At 40.9% G+C, this 22,373-nt stretch overlaps 1 protein-coding gene and 1 long non-coding RNA gene across 3 annotated transcripts in view; one reads left to right on the top strand and one right to left on the bottom strand.

Annotated features, from left to right (window-relative positions):
• The window catches only part of LOC103317637 (transcriptional regulator prz1), a 41,130-nt gene that overhangs the window by 9,099 nt on the left and 9,658 nt on the right, over nt 1–22,373 (bottom strand). The gene's annotated exons all lie outside the window — the stretch shown is intronic.
• Nucleotides 5,236–11,400, top strand: LOC116418342. Of its 2 annotated transcripts, none has more exons than XR_004228360.1 (3): nt 5,236–5,626; nt 5,871–5,997; nt 11,311–11,400. It is a non-coding gene; the product is annotated as an uncharacterized LOC116418342 (long non-coding RNA). The 2 variants fall into 2 exon arrangements; XR_004228359.1 differs by having other exon boundaries at nt 11,306–11,400.

Here is a 22,373-nt window from a genome sequence, read left to right as displayed (position 1 = left end):
GTGCTTGATTAGAGTGAGTCCCCTTGCCTCTCACTTTTCGGGGTGCTTAATTAGAGTGAGTCCCCTTGCCTCTCACTTTTGCTCAAAATTCAACGCAGGTGCTCAAAGACACCACCATTTTGTTGGATACACAATTCAATTCGCTGCTGAATATGTTCTACTGTTCTGAGTAATACAGCTCTTGGGATGTTTTCACAAGCGGTTTGAATTCTGTGGATCATATCTTCCCTTGTTGTAGTTTCATGTTCATAAACAACATCTTTCAAATACCCCCACAAATAGAAATCGGGTGATGTCATATCTGGAGATCTCGGTGGCCATCGAACACCCAAATCTCCACGTCCAGTGCGTCCAATCCACCTGTCACGGTAATTTTGATTAAGATATTGTCTAACTATTCGAGCATAGTGCGCAGGAGCTCCATCTAATTGAATCCACATTCTTGCTCTTGTGTATAAATCTACTTCTTCAAGAAGTACTGGAAGACGTTCTCTCAGGAACTGTAAAAAATTATGGCCATTTACATTTTCATCGAAAAAGTATGGGCCTACAAGGTATCCGTTAACAATTCCACACCAAACATCAAGACTCCAACGATTTTGGTTATCTATCTGCCTGTACCAATGCGGATTAATATTCGACCAATAATGACAGTTGTGTCGGTTAAGCTCTCCATTGCTTTTGAATTTTGCTTCATCAGAAAACATTACGTATTGAAAAAAGTGACGATCATTAGCAATCATTTGTCGTGCCCATTGGCAAAACTGTAACCTTAACCTCATATCAGCAGGTGTGAGATCCTGAGTCAAAGTAATATGATATGAATGATAACGTTGACTTCTCAGTATTCTCCAAGCAGTAGCCATAGGTATACCACTTTGCCTTTGAATTTCACGGGTACTAACGTGGGGATTCAAATGAACCATTGCTAAAACGACCAATACACGAAGATCATCTTCGTTGTAATTACGACGTTCTCTAACCCGTGCTAGTTGCCCTTGTTGAGCTCTACGGTAAATCTCACGAATGGTTGTATGACTTGGATGTCTTCTATCGGGATATCGAATTCGATACAAGGCTGCAGCTTGTCGATAATTACGTCTAGATTCACCAAGAATCAATAAAATATCAACCCTTTCAGCGGCTGGATAATCAGCCATTGTTAAAAATTTATAACAAGTTCAATAAAAAATTTTATTTTTACCAAACTGAACAAATTAGATAGCTTTCGATGAGTAATAAATTTTAATAGAAAAAATAAAGGTCAATGAATGAAAAAGAGAAAATGTTAAACAAATGATATTTGATTAGTTTGGCTAATCAATAACTATTCAATAACTAGTAAACTATTGAATACTAAGTGTAAGTAACAATGAGTAGAGGATAAATTCATATGAAAAGAGATCTCTTATTAGAAAAATTGTCTATTTCAACAATGAGTCGCGGGAAAATTCAACATGAAAAATCATCTTTACAAAATAAATTATTTATTTCAACAATAAATTCAGGCAAAATTCGATGAGGAAAATTAGTAGCCAATTGTGTCCACGTCGTTCCTGAGTAACGCTAAAGATAGGATAAAAATTCGCTTACGAAAACATCCCAAGAACTGAATAGAATCCAAAAAAATGGTGGTGTCTTTCGGCACCTACATTCAAATCTGTACATAATAAAAGTGAGAGGCAAGGAGACTCACTCTAATCAAGCACCCCAAAGGGAACACAATCCTATTACGTCCACGTCGTTGTTCCTGGGCAACACTAAAGTTAGGATATAAATATGGACTCCACATAACATTTGATATTGCAATTTTGCACTTTTGACCTTACAAAATGGCTTTGAAGTCAGCAAAGCATAATCACATTTTAAGTCAATTATTCTCTTAATGTTTATTACAATAACAAAATGATAATTCTACGAAAAAAATGAAAGGAAAACAATCTTAGGCTGATACTTCTTATTTGACCTTGAATTGACCTTCTCAAGGTCACCAAAGCAAACTTAAAATATCCTTTGCGACGTAATTTTTTCCGCTCTATCCGATTCCAAGGTCGAAAATAGAGGTTCCTATTTAAAAAAAATCACAATTACCCTCAAATGACCTTGAAAATCTAGTTCAAGGTCATAGGTGTTTGTGTCATTCGATGGTCCCCTTTACCCCCTTCAACTTGTGTTAAGGTCATTTTTCGTTAAAATTAGTTTTTCCATGGTTTTTTGTCGTGGTCGGATTAAAATGAAACACCCTGTATATATATATATATATATATATATATATATATATATATATATATATATATATATATATATATATGTGATATTTTACAGTAAAAATAGTGTATATTGTAAATATTTTCAGTAGATATTCTTTGTTTTTTAATTTACTTGAAAAGAAAAAAATTTTATCAGACGAATATTTTGTTGTTTTTTTGCAGGATCTAACCCAGGCTGGACCCCTTAATTAAATTGTTAAAGAAATAGCTTTGACACAAATGACCTCTTGAGAGAATGCTAATGCGACGCGGTTGTCTACCGTGGTTGCAGTTAAATATTGTTGCTATATATTATTAGGTGAGCAGCAACAATATGGTAGGTTTGGGCTTTTTGTCGGGCGTCACGAGTATGCCAAGCTTGATGCTGGTCAGGCTTCCAGCGCTATTGATTTCTATCAGGAGCTGGTTAGTTAATAAAGACATTTTCTTCCTCGTTTTTAAACTTGACAAGATCGTTGCTGTAATCACGTTCTGTCTCAAATTCTTATCTGGCTCGATTTTTTGACACGCTATCCGACAGACGCACCATTTGACAGACGCTGCTGTAGCTTTCGCTCGTGCGCAGACTTCTTCTCCGGATTAGTATTGAGCGCGAAGTGCCGCTTGCTGGACATCAGAGCAGCTCTCACGGTCATCGTTGCTGTGCTCCTAGCCGCGGCAAAACCTACTGCACCAATAATATGTACAAATACCTGACCCAATTCGGGGAAATTTGAGGGTAAGTTGGCCACGATCAAGCAGGCGTCACAGCCACTCGTGTCGAGGTTGAAATAAATGTAATGGAAAAATGTATAATGACTTGGAAGAAGATTTATAGGTGCTGTTGAGGGAGGCTTTCGTGCGAGTTGAACGATCAGCCGTGGATATCGTCATTGCAATCGACGGAATCGTCGTCAAACTCTAGTGTAGTAACTGTAGAGTAGAAATCATTTTATTTCGTATAAAATAAAAAAGAGTATACACTATGATATTTGCATAAATTTAACTGCTAAGTCTATCAAAGAGTGTTCGTCAACATTTGGATTTTGCAGTTATCCTACAGAATATCAAGGGGCGCGGTAGCATCCCGATGGCAAGCATAAGTTTTATACACTTTGCCGTTATACGTTACACTGATTTCACCTATATTTTATTTTATTTGAAGCATTTCACTATAGCTGTCTGACGCAAAAATATTCGAATTTTATAATCATCAGCAAAAATTTAATAATCTGTACGGATCATGAAGAGCTTAACCTAACCTCAAAATCCGAGGAAGCAAGTCTTAGTGACACAGCAAGATTAATGATTGCACAAGTTAAACAAAAGAAAACTGAAGATCTAAGAAAATAACTACTTAAAGAAACCTTGACTAAAATACAAAATTCAAGTAATGCTGTTAATGAAGATGATTATCATCAAATCCAAACAGAGAATCTGCTTCTTAGACAACTTATAAGTAAATTTAAAAATAAGAATCAATTATTACTAGAAAAACTAAGCTGTCTAAACCACAGCTAAAAAAGCACCTAAAATAACTGTTGAGTGTACCAGTGATAATATAAAAGCAAAGGTGATAGAATGTCTAACAACAGCTAAAACGACACAATCAAAAAACTTATATGCCAACAAGAAAAATGATCTAATTACAAATTGTATAGATAGTGAAAGTACTGACCAGACTGAAACACTGCTAAAAGGTGGTCTCAACACTATATGCATAGTTGAAAAAGAAAAACTCAAAAATCCAAAGATTAAAATTGTTGGTATTAAAGCGAACAAAAATGTAAAATCTTAGAAATGGATACATTTGATTTCTTAGATGTAATTCAAAAAGATTCTGTTGTCAAAGAGAAAACATAGAAAATTTTAATAGAGTTATTAACCAAAGCATTGGCTTAATCATGCATATTAATATTAGAAGTATGAATGCAAATTTCGACAAATTAAAAATACTCATAGAAAGTTTAATAAACAAAACGTCTGTAATTATTTGAACTGAAACATTTGTGCAATTTAACCTTGATATTTATAAATTAAAAGGTTCAAGCTATGAATATGAGAGCTACTATAATTATTGTAGCATAAACAGGAATGATGGAGTCATTGTTTTTGTTGATAGTGGACTTATTCAACGCACTGATGTAGTCAAAATGAAAAGGTTGTAAATACTTAACTCTAGAATAACATTAAATAATAATGATAACCTTGAAATCTCGGCTATATAGATCTCATGGGTTTTCTAAGTCAGAATTTATACTAGATATAAATAATTGTCTTATATCAAAAAAAAGGTAAAAAATCAACTCGTGATTGGTGACTTTAGTATTTACTTATGCCACAGACGCTCACGTCTGCAACGCGAGCAGCGGACGAGTCAGCGATAAGAGTCCGCCGAGCCGTACTACGATGAATAGCGTCCGAATGCATTTTTCGCCTTTCGACTCTGTCTCCTCTCTGTTCGTAACACTTACTTGAATGTGATCACCTTAGCCAAGAGTTCGTTTGTAACTTTTTTAAAAAAGGTTATATATGTAGGTACCACACGGATAGGTGGCGGCACGTACCGCTGCAGAGAGAGAGAGAGAGAGAGAGATAGCAGCCATGCTGCGAGCGAGCGAGCGCCGTCGCCGCCGCTCAGTTCTGCACTGACCACGCACACGGTCAGACGTCTGGAGAGACACTGCAATAAAGCACTTATTACACGTAGGCGAGGCATCTTCTCTGTCCACTATCCACCTCGTCCTACATTGGTGACCCCGACTGGAACATCTCCAGGAGCAGCGAACCACGCAGCTTTGTGCTTCTCCAGCAGCGGTGTCTTTGTGCTGCACGACGGCAGACAAAGACAGGCAGTGCTTGCGTCATCCAACGCGCAGCACTCCGCCACCTTCCGGGTGCACGCTGGCACGCCGGTGCACACGAGAGGGACAATCCTCGGCCAACTCGGCCTCCTCGACACACGTCTCAACACATGTCGAGCTGCGGCAACAGGTCCTAGCGACCCGCCGCCATTTCACTCTATACGCGTGCAGGCACGCCGGCGCGTATAGAGCCTCGCAACGACAAGCGTTGAGCTTAAACAAAGTGTGCGTGCTGGCACGCCGGCGCACACTACTGCGACACCTCAAGGTCGTGCCACGTGGAAGCCATCGCCGTGGGACTTTGGTCACTGCGTGAAGCCACCGTCACCGGAGCCCTTCATCTCAGCAGCTTCACCGGTCAACGGCGCTTCACCCAAGTCCCTCGCACGAGGCCACCGACACCAGCGCATCTCCCGACGACGACCATCCGGAACCTCCTCAGCGGCAGTGTCAACGGATTCGTCGAGCGTCGTGCGCCGCACAAGGCGATATCCCCGAGACCGAAATCTACAGGTAATTCAGTGCGCGCGCGAATAAAAACACAACACCGAGCGGCCATCTTGCGAGCGGCGCCGACTCGGATTCCGAGAACAGCGAGCGAGTCGAGTAACTAAAGTCAAAACATAGTTGCAACCTCGCTTTATTTTTGTACAGTGCGACGCACGATTTTTCACGCGCATTATTTTACAACGACGCGGTCATTTGACGAACCGCATTTCTCGGGACAAACAATTAATTATCGCTTTGTTTTGTCCAGTGCTACGCAACTCCCGTGCACGACAGTCCAGTGTACTCTTTCCCCGGACGGCAGTCCCCTCGGAGAGTATATCTGACGTCACACACGAGAGCCAACAGCACCTTTCGCTCATCATCCTTCTAACGAGGTAAAAATCTCTTTTAAATTTATTTTAAGATCGTCAGCATTACTTTAGCTAGCGGTTGAACAAGACTTTGCTTTGCCTCTATATGTACCTGCGAGTACACTTTAGTCAAATAATAATTTTGTACGTCTTGTTGCAACATCTCGTTAGGCACGGCACTGCGTCTCGCCGCACATGAATGAGCACGAACCGGGATTAACGCTTAGGTCGGGCAAAGAAATCCCTCAAATACCCTTTTCCTCTCGCAAACCAAGGAAACCGAAAATGACACTCACGCACTCCCCAATCAAAACAAAAAATACGAGTGCAGACGAAGAAACAACCCTAACAACTACAACGAGTCAGAGTCAATCAAGCCCAACCTTCTCGTTTACGACGACGAGTTCAGAGACATTGCAGCTCACTCCGACTTTCACGACTGTCTCTTCGTCAAATTCTCCCTTCACGATGAACGTCAACCACTCGAGGCGACCGATCGTTCCAAACGCAATGGAAGATGCAGAGTTTCCACATTCAGCCAACACGGTGCCGACGTTCAACCAGCACAACGACACAGACAGCATCTTTCTGTTCGGCCAGCAGCCCAGCATGACGGCGGGTGGGTTCGGCCGTGGAGCAAATGGCAGACAGACACACTTCCCAACTGCGGAATCGGCCAACGACAGTCATCTCCAGAACTCAGGAACGCGGCGGAAAGAGCACAGCCCGCTAAACAAACAGCAGTCATCAGCAGTCAACTACGCCACTGCGGATGACCTAGCACAGCTAACAGAACGGCTCAACCAGCAGCTGGACTGTAAACTGAACGCGTTTCTGGAACGCCTGGCTCTAGTCCAACAGCATCGAGATTACGACTGCAAGAGGCCAACAGGATCCACAGACACACATCCGTCACAAGCTGCCAACTCGGAAAACTTGGGAACCGGGTTACCCCTGCCGAATCTCTCGCAGGGAGACCCTCATCTCGGCCAACAGCACTACGCATCTGCCTTCTCAAGTACCAGGCATTTGCTTTTCTGGAACTTCTACAAACACAACCCACAGGGCTGGTTCAGCCAATTAGAAGATTTATTTTTGGCACACAACGTCAACGAAGACGAAGCCAGATTTAACTTCGTCATGAGATATCTAACACAAGACATCCATGTCGACATCCAATTCAAGCTGAACACCCTCACAAGAGGGCAGAAATATCAGCAAATTAAGAAGATCTTAACAGACCGTTATGCTGAAACTCCGGAGCAACAATTAGACCGACTATTCAAAGGTCTAGAAATAGGTTCCAAAAGACCATCCGACTTCCTCGCCGAACTAATCAGTCTCGCTCAGGACAAGGTACCGAGAGACACTGTAATATCTCTCTGGAGAAACCGTCTCCCAACACAGATTCAGTTAATGGTCTGGAATTACAAGGAAGAATCGGAACTCATTAAGAGTGCAGACATGGCTTTTGATGTGCTTCAACAATCGCACAACATCAACGCGCTGAAGTCAGACAGCCAGCCCGCCATCACTCCCATCGACAAGATCGATCAACTGATTGCTGCTGTCCAAAACTCACACAACAGCAACCACACCAGCCGCTCAAAAACCAAGAATCGACGCAACCAGTCTCGTTCAAATTCCAAAAACCGAGACTCCACTCCGGCGAGATCGAAATCCAGGTCGAAACTCTCAAACGATAAAAGCCTTTGCTTCTTCCACCGCAAATTCGGCACTGAGGCAAAGAACTGCCAACTTCCTTGCACCTGGAAGCACGCTCCGGGTCAGGACTATAAGGTAAGAAAACCTAAGAATTCCAAGGACCAGGAAAACTAAATAATCCTGCTGTCGTGGAGACTGACAGCCGGTTACACGCAGCCACACGTCTCCACGTAAGAGATCGAATCTCGAAAGAAGTCTTTCTGATAGACACGGGCGCAGACATCTCGGTAATCCCAAAGCCATCAAACTGGCAAGGCAAGCCAACTGAATTCAAGCTTTACGCCGTCAACGGCACAACCATCAACGTCTACGGCGTCGCGCGTCGCGAACTGGACGTCGGCTTGCCATACAAACTCGCGTGGAATTTTACCATCACCGATGTCCCGCACCCGATTATAGGAGCCGATCTCCTGAAACATTACCATCTCCTACCAGATCTCAAGCTAAAGAGACTGGTAGACGGCAATCAGTTCACGCATGCTCCTGCCTTTATCAAATCAGTAGAGCCCGTGCAAATTTCTTTTATGGCACCGAACCACAAGTATGCCAACATCGTGAACAAGTATCCCGAAGTTTTTGGTCCTGATCAGTTCAGATCAACCAAGAAACGTGGCGTATTTCATCACATACTAACGAAAGGTCCTCCTGCCTCGCAAAGAGCTCGTCCGTTATCTCCAGCCAAGCTCAAGGCAGCCAAAAAGGAGTTTCGCAAATGGTGCGAATTGGGCATCTGTCGCCCCTCGGACAGCTCATGGGCAAGTCCATTACACATGGTAATGAAGAAAAACGGGGAATGGCGTCCATGCGGTGACTACCGAAAGCTAAACACGGCTACAGTGCCAGACCGTTATCCAGTCCCGCACATGCACGACTGCATGGCCTTTTGCCACGGCAAAAAGATTTTCTCGGCGCTCGATTTACGCCAAGCCTACCACCAGATACCGGTGGCCCGGGAGGACATTCCCAAAACAGCGATCATCACTCCGTTCGGACTCTACGAGTTCCCAGTGATGACGTTCGGCTTTCGAAACGCTTCACAGACGTTCCAACGCTACATCAACTCAGCGTTAGGAGATTTAGATTTCGTATTCGTCTACATTGACGACATACTTATTGCCTCCACGACAGAGGAAGAGCACCAAAAGCACCTCGAAATAGTGCTTAATCGCCTAAAGGAGTACGAGCTGCAAGTCAATCTCGAGAAATGCAGTCTCGGCGTCTCCGAACTCGTTTTCCTGGGTCATCTTATCACGCCAAACGGCTTCAAGCCAAGCCCAGAGAAAGTCAAGGCGGTTCAAGGATTCCCCTTGCCACAGACCATCGAGGAACTACGAAGATTCCTGGGTCTTGTGAACAGCTACAGACGTTTGCTCGCGCACGCTGCCGACACGCAACGTCCGCTAAATGAATTCTTGAAAGGTGCCAAGAAAAAGGACAAACGTCCAGTCCCATGGACCCCAGAAGCTGAAGCAGCCTTCCAGAAATGTAAAGAGGACCTTATAAATTTAGCGTTCACTGCGTTCCCATGCGAAAACGCAGAGCTGCGCCTCATCACCGACGCTTCCGACACAACAATGGGGGCAGCCCTCGAACAACGCCCAGGCGACTCTTGGCAACCGATAGCTTTCTTTTCGCAGAAGTTCAAACCTGCGCAACAGAAGTATGCTACGTTCGACCGAGAGCTGACGGCCATCTACGAAGCCATCAGATATTTCCACCACTATCTCGAAGGCGTAGAATTTAAAATCTACACGGATCATAAACCTTTAATCTACGCTCTTCAACAGAACTCTGACAAGATGCCAGCCATTCGCGCTCGCAGATTATCATATATCGCCCAGTTCAACACCGAGATACACTATCTCCCAGGAGAAGATGACGTCGTTGCGGATGCACTCTCCCGAATCAACGCTTTCACTTCGCCAGCAATTTTTGACTGGAGCGATCCCGAACTGCTAGCCGACACACAAGTTCGTAAAGTCCTAGCAAACTTAGACGCCTTCAAGCTACCGACGCTGTTCGACGCGAAACAGCTGAGCGAAGAGCAAGAAAAGGACGATCAGCTGAAGGAGATCCTCAACGATGCAAACCATCCGCTGAAGCTTCGCAAGCTTACATGGGGCTCCCAGCACGCAGCGTTTTACTGCGACATCCACGAAGATGTCATTCGTCCTTACCTCCCGAAGAAACTGAGGAAAGAAGTGTTCGACAACTTCCACTCACAATCGCATCCTGGAGTTAAAGTCACATCCCGACTCATCCACCAACAGTACGTCTGGCCTAACATGAGTCGCGACATAGCCACTTGGTGCAAGACGTGCCTAGCTTGTCAGCAATCCAAAGTGACAAAGCACAACAAATTTTTGCCCAAGCATTTCATCACTCCAGATGCAAGATTCGATCACATCCACCTGGATCTCGTAGGACCTTTCGCCTACAGCCACGGCTACACTCATCTCCTCACCATCATCGATCGCTATACGAGATGGCCTGAGGCAATTCCAATTGCTGACACCACTGCAGCATCGGTAGCTCGTGCCCTTTATGACAACTGGATCTGCCGTTATGGCGCACCGACAACGATCACCACCGATCAAGGTGCTCAGTTTGAAACCAGATTGTTCATCGAACTCCTGTCAATCCTCGGAGTAAACAGGATTCGTACAACATCATACCATCCTGCTTCCAACGGCATGGTGGAGCGCCTCCACCGAGACATCAAGACAGCTCTCATGTGCCACGGAAACAATCAGGAATGGGTCAGACTACTTCCAACAGTCATGCTGGGACTGCGCACACGCATCCGTCTAGACACAGACGCCAGTTCGGCCGACTTAGTTTTTGGAAAATCAGTGAAAATCCCGGGTGATTTCTCATCTCTCACCAGCGAAGAGCCAAACGTTCGCATTTTCTACAACGAATTTCGCGACTTTATGCACCAACTGAGACCAGTGCCAGTCAGCCACAAAACAGCAATTAAACCATTCCTTCATCAAGGCATGGAAACGTGCTCCCACGTTTGGCTACAAGAAAAACCAATCAAGCCCGCATTGACTCGGCCTTACACTGGCCCTCACAAAGTCATTTCCCGCAACATGCAAAACCAGACTTTCAACATAGACTTCAACGGCACGCAGAAAACAGTAACGCTGCAACGGTTGAAGCCAGCATTTATCCTTCAAGAAGATCCTGACGGCACTAAGGTTACCACGCCTGAACCAATCAGGATCCCTTCCCCTTCAAGCGGAGCTCGCACTCGCCCCGCAGCGGACGCTCCCGCGCCAGTGCAGCTTCCTGCGGAAGATCCAGCAGATCAACCTGCACCTCCGACCCCTCCTACTGTCGATCCACCGGATCAACCACTACCTCAACCTCCCGCACCCAAACACGTCAGGTTCGCTCCTCTCCCTCCAAAACACAACAAAAAACCAACGATCCAACCTATTCCTCCTACACAACCGACGCCTAAGCGCACCAAGTTTGTTCCGAACATTCTTAGGAGAAATAGAAACACTGAGTAAATTCAGTCACGCGAAGCGAACTTCATGTGCGAGGAGACGTAGTGCCCACAATAATAGACTCTCTATTAACTAAAAATTCCGATCAGTTTAGACATGGAAAAAGTAGGCGAATTGAGATCTCAGCTCAGGGCGTATAGAAACGCCTCAGCTGACGAGCAAACTCGAGCAGACTGCTTCCGGGCAGACCGAGAGTTGGAACTTTTCGAGTCATATCTCCGAACAACACTCGACCGCCGGGAGACGCATCTCCTCATGGCCAGACATCACAACTCCTCTAGCCACCCGGTGCTCTACGATCCTCAATTACCGCAACTTTTTGTAAACAACGAGCCAGCGCTCCGACTGTTTTTACGCGACATCCGATATAGAGTTAACAAAACAGCTCTTCACAAATGTCTACTAGATCAAGGTTGTACCGATTTCGAAATCGTTAGCGTTAAAACAAAAAAATCCGGGTCGGTAGCGACAGTACTCTGTAACTCGTTCGCATCATCGGGCGCGATGCAGGTTAAATCTTGTAAAAAAGAACTCGTTTTCACTGATCCCAACGGCAAACAGTCACACATCAAGACTAAACCGGATCAGTTTATCACTCAAAACGCGCTGCTACCTGCACAAGCGATCAAACGGAAAACTTCCATCCTACCGGATAACCTTACTCGCTTATTCAACCAAAGCGACCCAGTGCTTACGCTGTGGAATTGCCTTAGCGCGGACGACATTTTTAACTTGTATATAGCATGTCATGAAAATTCGATTTTTCATCGCCTAGGTATTCCTTTCGACTCATCTAGCATTAGATATTCTGGTCCGAATGGCCTAAACCAAATGCTAGAAGACGCAACGACATTTACCTTTCGTAGCATTAGTTTTTCGTCAAACCCAAACGTCTTTGAGACACCCTTTGTAAATAAGTTTTTTAAAGCATGCGCAAATCGTTGTAAAAACTCTACGAGACGAGTAGGCATGCACCTAGTCGATCTCTCAGCGGTTGCGATCACTCGCGAAACGATCAAAATCCTAGCAGATCACTTCGCAGTCCACAAGCTTGTTCTCGGTAAAACACCCGGGGGCTCTGAAGAAAACTTAGAATTAGAAAAACTAAGCACGTTAAGCCTGTACAACAATCTACACTTATCACTTAAATTCCTAACAAAAGACTGTTTCTCGTATCTACGTACATTAAGAATGGTAGGGTGCAACGAAGTCCCCATGGACAAACTTTTTAGTTTTGTAATCTGCAACCAGCGACTCGAAGAGTTGGTATTCACCGACAGTCAAAGCAGAAACCAACATACCGTAGACTTAAGCGTAGCAGCGATTTCGGGAAGTAACGTGTTGGAAAAGTTTCAATTTAATTACTCAGCTGCAAAAACCTTCCGAACTCACTTGATCCCAGACTTAATCTGGAACGAGTCGAAGTCTATCAAATCCATCGATTTAGAGAACAACACTTTCTTTCAAAAACATGCCAACACCTTGCTTTCCAAACTGCCTAATGTACAACATGTAAATATTTTAGGATTAGATATCGATCAAATCTTAGTTCTAAGTAGCTGTGAGCAAATCTTGTCAATCAAAATTAACTACGGAGAAAACCTAGTTAGCACGTTGTATAGCTTGATTCCGACTACAGTCAAGTCTATAGAAATAGTAAACTTACTAGGTAAGAGAAAAACCAAAGCGATGGACATGTTCTGCATTCGCGACTTGTTCCATTCTCGAGATCAGCTTTACATTAAGCTCACCAATTGCAAAATAGCAATTCCGAATAATCTCGTCAACTACTCTGCGGCGAACCACGTTCAAATTACGCGAACAAGCAACACGTGCGAAATCAGCAAAACACCAAAGGAAACTTAAGTACAACTACGAATACAAGAAAATACTTGTACGATCAAACACTTGTGATCTCAGTTCCTATTTATAGACTATTATTTTGTAAAGCGTTGAACCACACGCACCAGCGAATAGCTCTAAGAAAAATATCCATGTAAACATCCTCCAGCCTCTGACGCTAGATTTTTTTTTTTTGCGGGGGGAGTACTGTAGGTACCACACGGATAGGTGGCGGCACGTACCGCTGCAGAGAGAGAGAGAGAGAGAGATAGAGAGCAGCCATGCTGCGAGCGAGCGAGCGCCGTCGCCGCCGCTCAGTTCTGCACTGACCACGCACACGGTCAGACGTCTGGAGAGACAGTGCAATAAAGCACTTATTACACGTAGGCAAGGCATCTTCTCTGTCCACTATCCACCTCGTCCTACATATATCCCATTTCTCAAAAGTGTGCATTGTAATAAGTTATTTTTTGAAATAAGAATGGCGCGTAGTCCAAACACGTTTGTATATGCAAAGTACACATAACTGTTTGTAATAAAAAGAAGCCTGTAGTCCAAACACGCGTGTATATATATATATATATATATACATATATGTACGAGATAAAGGCCAAAATATAACTTTAAGCTCTTAAAAATATGGGACAGTTCCTGAAAATGTTCGGGTCAGATGGGGCATGATGCACCAAAATTGTTATTGAATTTATGTATGAAACAATCGCTTCTACAGTTGTTGTTTGTCAAAAAGTGTTTTAAAAATGTTTGTTACGGTAAAAAGCTGTATTTTAAAAATGTCTACAACTTTTATATTTAATTTTTTCATGTAAAACGTAAATCCGCAAAGTTTTATGGCAAATAATGGGTTTTTTAGCTGTAAAAAATTGATTTTGGGCTGTAAACTCTTTTTTTTTGTAGATTTCTTAGAATTCGAGTAGTGCCCGGCTGAAAATAATCATATGATAATCATATGATACTTTCGGCCGAATCCTTATATGAGAATCATATGATTTTCATATGATATATCGTAAATTCTCATAAAAAAAAATAATTATTTTACCCCTACTTGATACTTATTAATGATCTTTCTTTGTACTGTTGATTTGTAAATTAAATCGAGAATTCATTTTTTCATAGATATTACATTGAAAAAAATCCGGACTTGTGGAGATTTGAACCCTGAATCTCAAGATTATGAAGCAAGCGTTTTACCACCGAGCCATCGTGATCTTTGATTTCGATCACTTTAGTAGAATCAAATAGTCATTATATTATATAACACGTCCTTGTATGCTTTATTTGTTATTAATTAATTATAATGAGTTTATTTTATTAAAACACACTAATAGTAACTGAGTAATAATAAATAAAACATACAAGGGCGCGTAAGTTATAATGACTATTTCATTCTACTAAAGTAATCGATAATATAAAAGATCACGATGGCTCGGTGGTAAAATGCTTGCTTCATAATCTTGAGATTCAGGATTCAAATCTCCACAAGTCCGGATTTTTTTCAATGTAATATCTATGAAAAAATGAATTCTCGATGCAATTTACAAATCAACAGTATAAAGAAAGATATAATTAATAAGTATCGAATAGGGGTAGAATAATGATTTATTTTTATGAGAATTTACGATATATCATACGACACTCATATGATTCTCATGTGAGGATTCGGTCGGAAGTATCATATGATTATCATATGAACATTCATATGATTATCATATGATTATTTTCAGCCTGGTGCCAAAAAAACGTTTCTAGCGATTTTTGAAACAAATTGTTCCCGCATTTCAAAACGACGTATAAGATCAGGATAATAAAATAATTCTTGAGTTTTTGCAAGAGGAGACTTCTCTTAAAATTTAAAAAATTGCGTGAGATATCGCATCTTATATCCTTTTGATGCGTTTTATTAAAGTTTAGAAGAAATAACCTGACACCATCTATATAGATGTACTCCACATGTAAACGTGGCGGAAAAAGATCGGGAACTTACGTTGTAGTGCATATCTATCTCGTATTTCCTAATAGGAAGTGATGTGTTCGTATCTACTGAGTCCGCATACGTAGCCCACATACGAGTTTTGCAGGAACTGGAGTTTCACATTGCCTTTGTATTTGTGACATTAAGATGGAGGCCAGAGGCCTGTGCTTAAGCTGACTCCGCTCTTGCCGCACTAGTCAATGACGCCCTCATCTAACTTAGATAATTAAGCCTGTGTGTACACCTGCAAGTCGTCCGCATACAACAGGCGTCTCACGACTTCGAGGTTCAAGGTAGCTTCGATGTTGTTGATGTATGTATCTGTGGAACTCCGAAGTTGGTGGTGAGCCAATCAGAATGTCAAAAAGTCTTGGCGACGATACTCTGTTTCCGGCCGAAAATATACGACCTCATTTATGCAATCACACCCCGAGAGAAACTCTTTGCGATCATTCTGCGTAACAATTCAGTAGAAGATATTTTATTAAAGACCTTACTAAAATTAAATGAAAGGAGCATAATCACTATTTTTCTGATTTTCTTGTTTTTATTTTTGAGAACTTCGACACCATTGTTGTCGCAGCGTATACTTTCTGCCAGCTTCAGCAAGGTAGTATGTGTACTATCAAACCTCCAGAAACCCGTCTGCTATGAATTTAAGACATCCTTTGTTTCAAGAAACTCCATGAGTTGTATGTGTACAATTTTTTCGAGAATCTTAGACAGGAAGTAGAGAATAGTTAAATAGTCGAAACAATGTTTTTGTTCAGTCCCTTGGTCGCGATGAACCACTTAGTTTAGCAGCCAAGACTGAGAGAGAGAGAGAGAGAGAGAGAGAGAGAGAGAGAGAGAGACTGACTGATTTATAACATATTTATTAATGCCCTAGCTCTGAGCGTCGAGAGGCATGGTAAGCAATACAGAAAACAATTCCAAGAGGTACATTTTACTCAGACTCTTCAGGGTTCGCAGATACTCCTCAACCGATAAAGCTTCATGGTCATTAGAGATGGAACTAAAGTGTTTGTTGAGAGCGTCTAAAGAGAACCGAGAGGTGAAGGTGATTTAGAGGTGGTTATACCAAGATTTTCAAGCTCTCTCCAGATCTCTGCAACATCGGTCAAGGTAGACAGGCATGAATAGTAATAATTCAGCCTAGCCTTCTCAACCTGCCTGTGAGCGTCGTCCTTTGCAATTCTATAAAAGTTTGGGAGGTTGCTGGTTCGTCCGACGTCCTCTCGTTCTGGATGGCCGTCGGCTGGATCGGCTGGTTCTTTGGTGGAGTACTCTGCGGTGGCTGCGGTTGCATCCTCGGGACTGGTAGTTCATCGTCGGCCTGGTCCTCCGACAGAATGTACGCTGGCTTCAAACGATCCACGGTAACTGTGACGTCCTAGCCGCGGATGTTTACGACAAACGTCTTGTCGCTTCGGTGGCTGCGGTGACTGCGTACGGACCATCGTACGGCATTTCAAGCGAGTTCTTCACGGTGTCATGTCGGATGAAAACGCATTTCGATGTTGCTAGCTGCTTGAAAGTGAAGGTCTTCTTTGTGCCGTGGCGTGTGACGTCTGCGGGCCGTAGCTGTTGGAGGTGGCGGCGTAACTCGTTGATGAAGGCCGCTTGGTCCTCGTTCTGACGGTCGTTGGTGATCAGAAACTCGCCAGGGAGTCGCAACGGCTCTCCATAAACGGTAGGCAGAATGCGCGTCTATTGGTCATCCTGGTGGCAGCGGATTGCTGCTTTGAGCTGTCGATGGAGACGTTCCACCATGCTATTGGCCTGCGGATGGTACGCGGTCGTGCGGAGGTGAGTCGTACCTGTCAGTCGACTGAGCGACTTGAACAGGTGCGATTCGAACTGCCGGCCCTGGTCGGTGGTGATTCGCAGCGGTGTGCCGAATCGGCAGATCCATCCTGCATAGAACGTGCGTGCGACGGTCTCTGCTTCCTGGTCTGGCATCGGGAAAGCCTCTGGCCAGCGTGTGTACCGATCCACGCATGTTAGGCAGTATCGCTGGCCTCTGTCGTGTGCCGCGTCACTGGTACTCGTCCGTCAGGTCGCGTGATATCTGGGTATCGGGATAGCAACTGGTGGTAGCTTGACGATCCGGAGATAACCTTGACGCTCGAACCTCCGTCGGTGAGGATCTGACCTCGTGACGTGTTCTTCGTCTCTCAGTCGATCAGCTGGCTGCCTTGGAGGTCAACGAGTATCCCGTAGTGCGACAGGAAGTCCGCCCCGATGATGGCCTTGCTCAGTATTTTTAATAAAGCTGATAGTTAATATGCGTTTATGTGAGATAAAATGTTGATGATAATCAGGTGATAATCAGGTGACAATCATTCAAAATTTGTAACCTTTAATATATTTATTATACGTTGTTTAAAATAAGTAAAATTTATAAATTTCAAATAATGAGGGCCAGTACTGGTGTTACCATCAGGATGATAACATAAAAACTCTACCTGAGTTCCAAAATTTTTATTTTTTAACAATTAAAAAAAATTTGTTTGAATTTAAATTATTGAAAAACAAAAATATTGGAGCTCACAGCCAGATTTTTCGTGTTATCATCCTGATGGTAACACCAGTACTGGCCCTCACTCACTCACCTGATAATCAGCTGACGTTTTGGCATGATTATCAGCTGATTATCAGTTGATTGTCATCTGATTTTTTTCAGTAGGGATATGAGATGTATATGAGATCTACGTGAGATCTCATATGAGATCTCATATGAGATCTCATATGCGATCTCATATAGATCTCATATAGATGTCATGGAGATCTTAGTACGAATTTCAGTCATATGAGATCTCATATAATATTTTTACGCGGGAATAAATTGTAATAAAACGTAAAAAAATGTAAGAAAATGTAAGAAACTGTACCTTTTTGTTGGATTTTGGACCTTTTTTCTGATACGTTTTTGTACACTTTCTTACATTTTCAGATGTGTTAACTTTTTTTTACATTTTATTACATTATATTACATTTTATTACATATGTTATTTTACCGCCTAATATAGTCAATATATTTTTTTAATTATTAATTTTATAATAAAATGTGACATTGCGTAAGAAATTGCAAGAAAAAGTAAAAGGATGTAAGCAGAAGTAAGAATATACAAAAGTCGCCTATTTATAGTCTCTCGAACTGATGTTAGAGACTTGTGGATCTCGAAGGACTAGTTGACAATAAACAAAACACTCTCAACCGTTAACTTGAATTAATATGCCGTAAGAAAAGGCTTTGATATTTATTGAAAGATAGAGTGTATTTACAAGTGTTTAAACTACGGAAAAGAAATGAAGGCTACAGTGTTAAAAGATATCGAAAAAGTGTTGCCTAATATGGACTGCCCTTACTATTTGCAATATTTATGACACCTATACCTTTATAAAGCCTAGAAAGTTTTGCATTTGTCTGCGTTATGTAAAATATATATTAACAAAATTCACTGATATTGATCGCAGTTTTTTCTAGACTTTTTCCTAAAGCACGTCCAAGCTAAATAATGTTTTGTTGGTAACTGGGACTGTTTCCAAGTCTTCAATGCAAACATTAAAAAATTTGCATAGTAAACCCATGTTAAAACAAATGTTTAAAAATGTACGTGCCTGAGCACTGATGAAGTCTATCCCTCAAGTAAAAACAAAAAGAAATATATTGAAGTCCATTGAAAACTATTGTAAATAGCCGATTAATATTTTACAAATAATTTATTTTTAAAGAATTGGAGCAACTTATTCATATTTTAAAACTTTATGCTTTCATGTGCGCTTGAATTGAATCGGCGACGCTCTCTCTCTCTCTCTCACTCTCTCTCTCTCTCTCTCTCTCTCTCTCTCTCTCTCTCTCTCTCTACAGTCTAGCGCCATCTGTTAATTTAATCAGTTTTTGGTTATATACAATACGTACCCACCAGCTATATTGTAAATAGATGGTTTTTTTCTTAATACTGCTATTTATTTATCATCATTAGCGTTTAAATAGCATCGATACTATCCCGCAAGAACCATCTTTTGCATTACATAGCTATAATCGCGAAAATTAGACAGCAACCGAACTGCAACCCAACTGCAATCGAACAACAACCCATTTCGGTTGCTGTTTACCCGCCCGGGACGTTTTAATGATCAAACATGTTTCTGTAAGTTTTCATATGTTTACGTACGTTTGCGTACCTTTCAATACGTTTGCGTAAGATTTGGTACATTTTGTTACGTTTCAGTACGTCATCATAATTTTTGTAAAAAGTGTTTCCTTATATCATACACGAAGTACAATTTGTTAGGTCACGGTACGTTTCTACATGTTTCTGTACAATTCACGTTTTTGCATGATTGCGCATAAAGCCACATGAAATGTCCGAATTTTAGCTAAAACGTACGTAAATGTACGAAAACGTACAACGACGTGCCCAGTTGTGGATTATCTTACTTCATTGTACATTATTCGCAAGTTAAGGCAAAAGTGTCACACCTAACGGATATATTCGGAAGCTCTGAAAGTTATACCAAAACAAGTGATCATAACCTCGCAATGATACAGTCATTTCTTTGATCTGACCCCACTGTTGGCGTAAATCAGTACATCCTAATATTTCTATAGAATCTTTTGTGTTCCTAATCATAAATATTAAATCAATATTTATTATTCATATATTAGTCTTCGAAAACGTATGTGTGTGTGTGTATATATATATATATATATATATATATATATATATATATATATATATATATATATATACATATATATACACACATACGTTTTATAGGTTCATATATATATATATATATATATATATATATATATATATATACACACATATACATATGAACCTATTTAAAATTAACAGTACTCCTACAATGTGTTTACATTTATTACTGTTTCAAAATATTTGTCAGTTTGTGGATTTTGCTTGATTCCACAATGTCCACATAATAATATGTGATTAGAATTAACAATACTGCTTCCGTTTTCAAAAGATCTCGTACCCCCATTAATATAGGACATTAATTAAAAAATGTCTACTATATAAACCATTACGCTACATAATATTTTAGTTCTTAACTTCTATTTCTTTAAACTAGTAAAATCATGTTCAAACCTGCCTCTAAAGATTACGTGATAAGGTATAACTTTCAGAGCCGATGACAGCACCCTCTTGCGGCGCCTTAATTTGCGAATTATTCATTAATCTGTGTTGAAGTATTAATGATTTTTCCCATTTGGGTTGTCTCCTTTTTATAGGCTGTAATGTGCGAATTAACCCTTTCCTGGCAGAAGTTAAAACTACGAAAAACTAAGAAACTGTAAGAAACACAAAAAATTATTTACGAATCTAAAGAAATTTGAAGAAACTCTAAGAATTACTCTACGTTAATGGACAAATTTATTAGATATTCTTCGTTTTTGTTAGTTTTTTTCAAGCTCTATCATTTTTTCTCATCAATCAAGATCCTCACGCCCCAGATGATCAAGGTTGCTCAATAGCAAAAGCAGCAGGTCCTCAAAGACAAGATACGCAAGATAATAAGGCTCTCGAAAGGTCGATTAATTATCTGTTGAGGTAATTTCTTCTGAACTTAAATTAAACGCATTGAACGAGTATGAAATAGGTTTGAAAAACACCTTCTATAATGTAAAATGTTGGCAACTATAAGTTTGGTCTCCACCCTGGTAGAAAATAACCCAACAGTTGATTATGGTTGGCCAACAAACCTGCTAAAAACGTCACTTTGGCCAACAGTTTACCGTTGATAAGCATTTCTACCAGGGCATCTTCATAAATCTGTACTTTTGAACAAGAATTCTATTCTAATTTCTCCTTCAAAATTTCTGTATATGCTTATAAATATACGCTAATGAATGTAGTGAAATCAGTTTTATATATGTCAAGCATCAAACATTAAAGTTCAGCAGGTGAGATAAGATCATCTGACTAGTGGTTATTACAAAAAAGTTTACAATTTTCAAAAATATTATTTCAAGCACACTTGCCGTTCCGTCGTCTTATAGTTTATCGATAAAACATTCGAATTGTTATTATTAAACTGTAAATTTGTTAAATCATATTAAAATTACAATATTTTTTTTTATTATAATCAAAAAGGAGCTTTGAATTTCTTTGCTTTCATTAAAAAAGCGATAAATGTGCATATTTGTGTGGGGAATGATTGATAAGTAAACAATAAGTTGTTTTTAGTCAGTACACATCGTTGACTATTAAGACAAAGGAACGGCTTTAAAGTTTGCATTAAAATAATATTTTTGAAAATTGTAACCTTTTTTGTAATAACCACTAGTCAGCTGATCTTATCTCACCTGCTGAACTTTAATGCTTGATGTTTGACATATATAAAACTGATTTCACTACATTCGTTAACGTATATTTATAAGCATATACAGAAATTTTTAAAGAGAAATTAGAATGAATATGAAAATGCCCTGGTAGAAATACTTATCAACGTTGAACTGTTGCCCAAAGTAACGTTTTTAGCAGGTTTGTTGGCCAACCATAATCAACTGTTGGGTTATTTTCTACTAGGGTGGAGACCAAACTTATAGTTGCCAACATTTTACCTTGTAAAAGTTTTATTCTCTTTAAAACACGTTATAGTTAAATTGTTTCAAGATAGTTTTCAAACATTCAAAGAACGATCATTAAACGAAAATTAGCTGGCAAAATAAATAGTATATTGAGCAACTAGGGGGGGGGCAGGCTATTTCTAACGAGGGTGAAATTTAAATTACCCGAGATAGTAATTGCCTTCCCCCCTTGTTATACACTGTACTTTTTTGACAAGTGCCTGTACAGACCTGTTTTCATGCATATAGAGTGAATGGTAAGTTGCAAGTCGTAAGCCACTCTCTTTCAAAAATTTTCAAAATTTTTTCAAAATTTGATTCATTTCCAGTGTTTTTAAGTAGTGTGAGGGAATAGCCATTCCCTTCCGCTGCAGCGGAAGAAAATGATTCTCGCCCGCACGCTCGAAATGAACGGCTTACTATTTACTTAAGATGCATGGAAACGGGTCTTTTTCATGCACGTGTTAAGAAAATTCTTTTCCCGGATTCAGAATCTAAAAAAGATACATGTCACATTTCGTTAACATTCAAAGCTAGCTAGGTTTATAAATCTTACAATGTACGTAATAGATCTCCCCCCCTCTCTCTCTCTATCTCTCTAAAGAAGGTTTGCCCAAATCGAAAATATGCTTCTTGGATTGGTTCAGAGCTAAGGCAACTGATGGACAAGAAAAAAGCTACCGAAAGGCGCTATGAACGCACGGGAAATGTTCAACTGTTCCAT

Source organism: Nasonia vitripennis, unplaced genomic scaffold (assembly GCF_009193385.2).
Source record: "Nasonia vitripennis strain AsymCx unplaced genomic scaffold, Nvit_psr_1.1 unplaced0245, whole genome shotgun sequence".
NCBI classification, from domain to species: Eukaryota; Metazoa; Arthropoda; class Insecta; order Hymenoptera; family Pteromalidae; genus Nasonia; species Nasonia vitripennis.
This window is presented reverse-complemented; position numbering and strand designations above follow the sequence as displayed.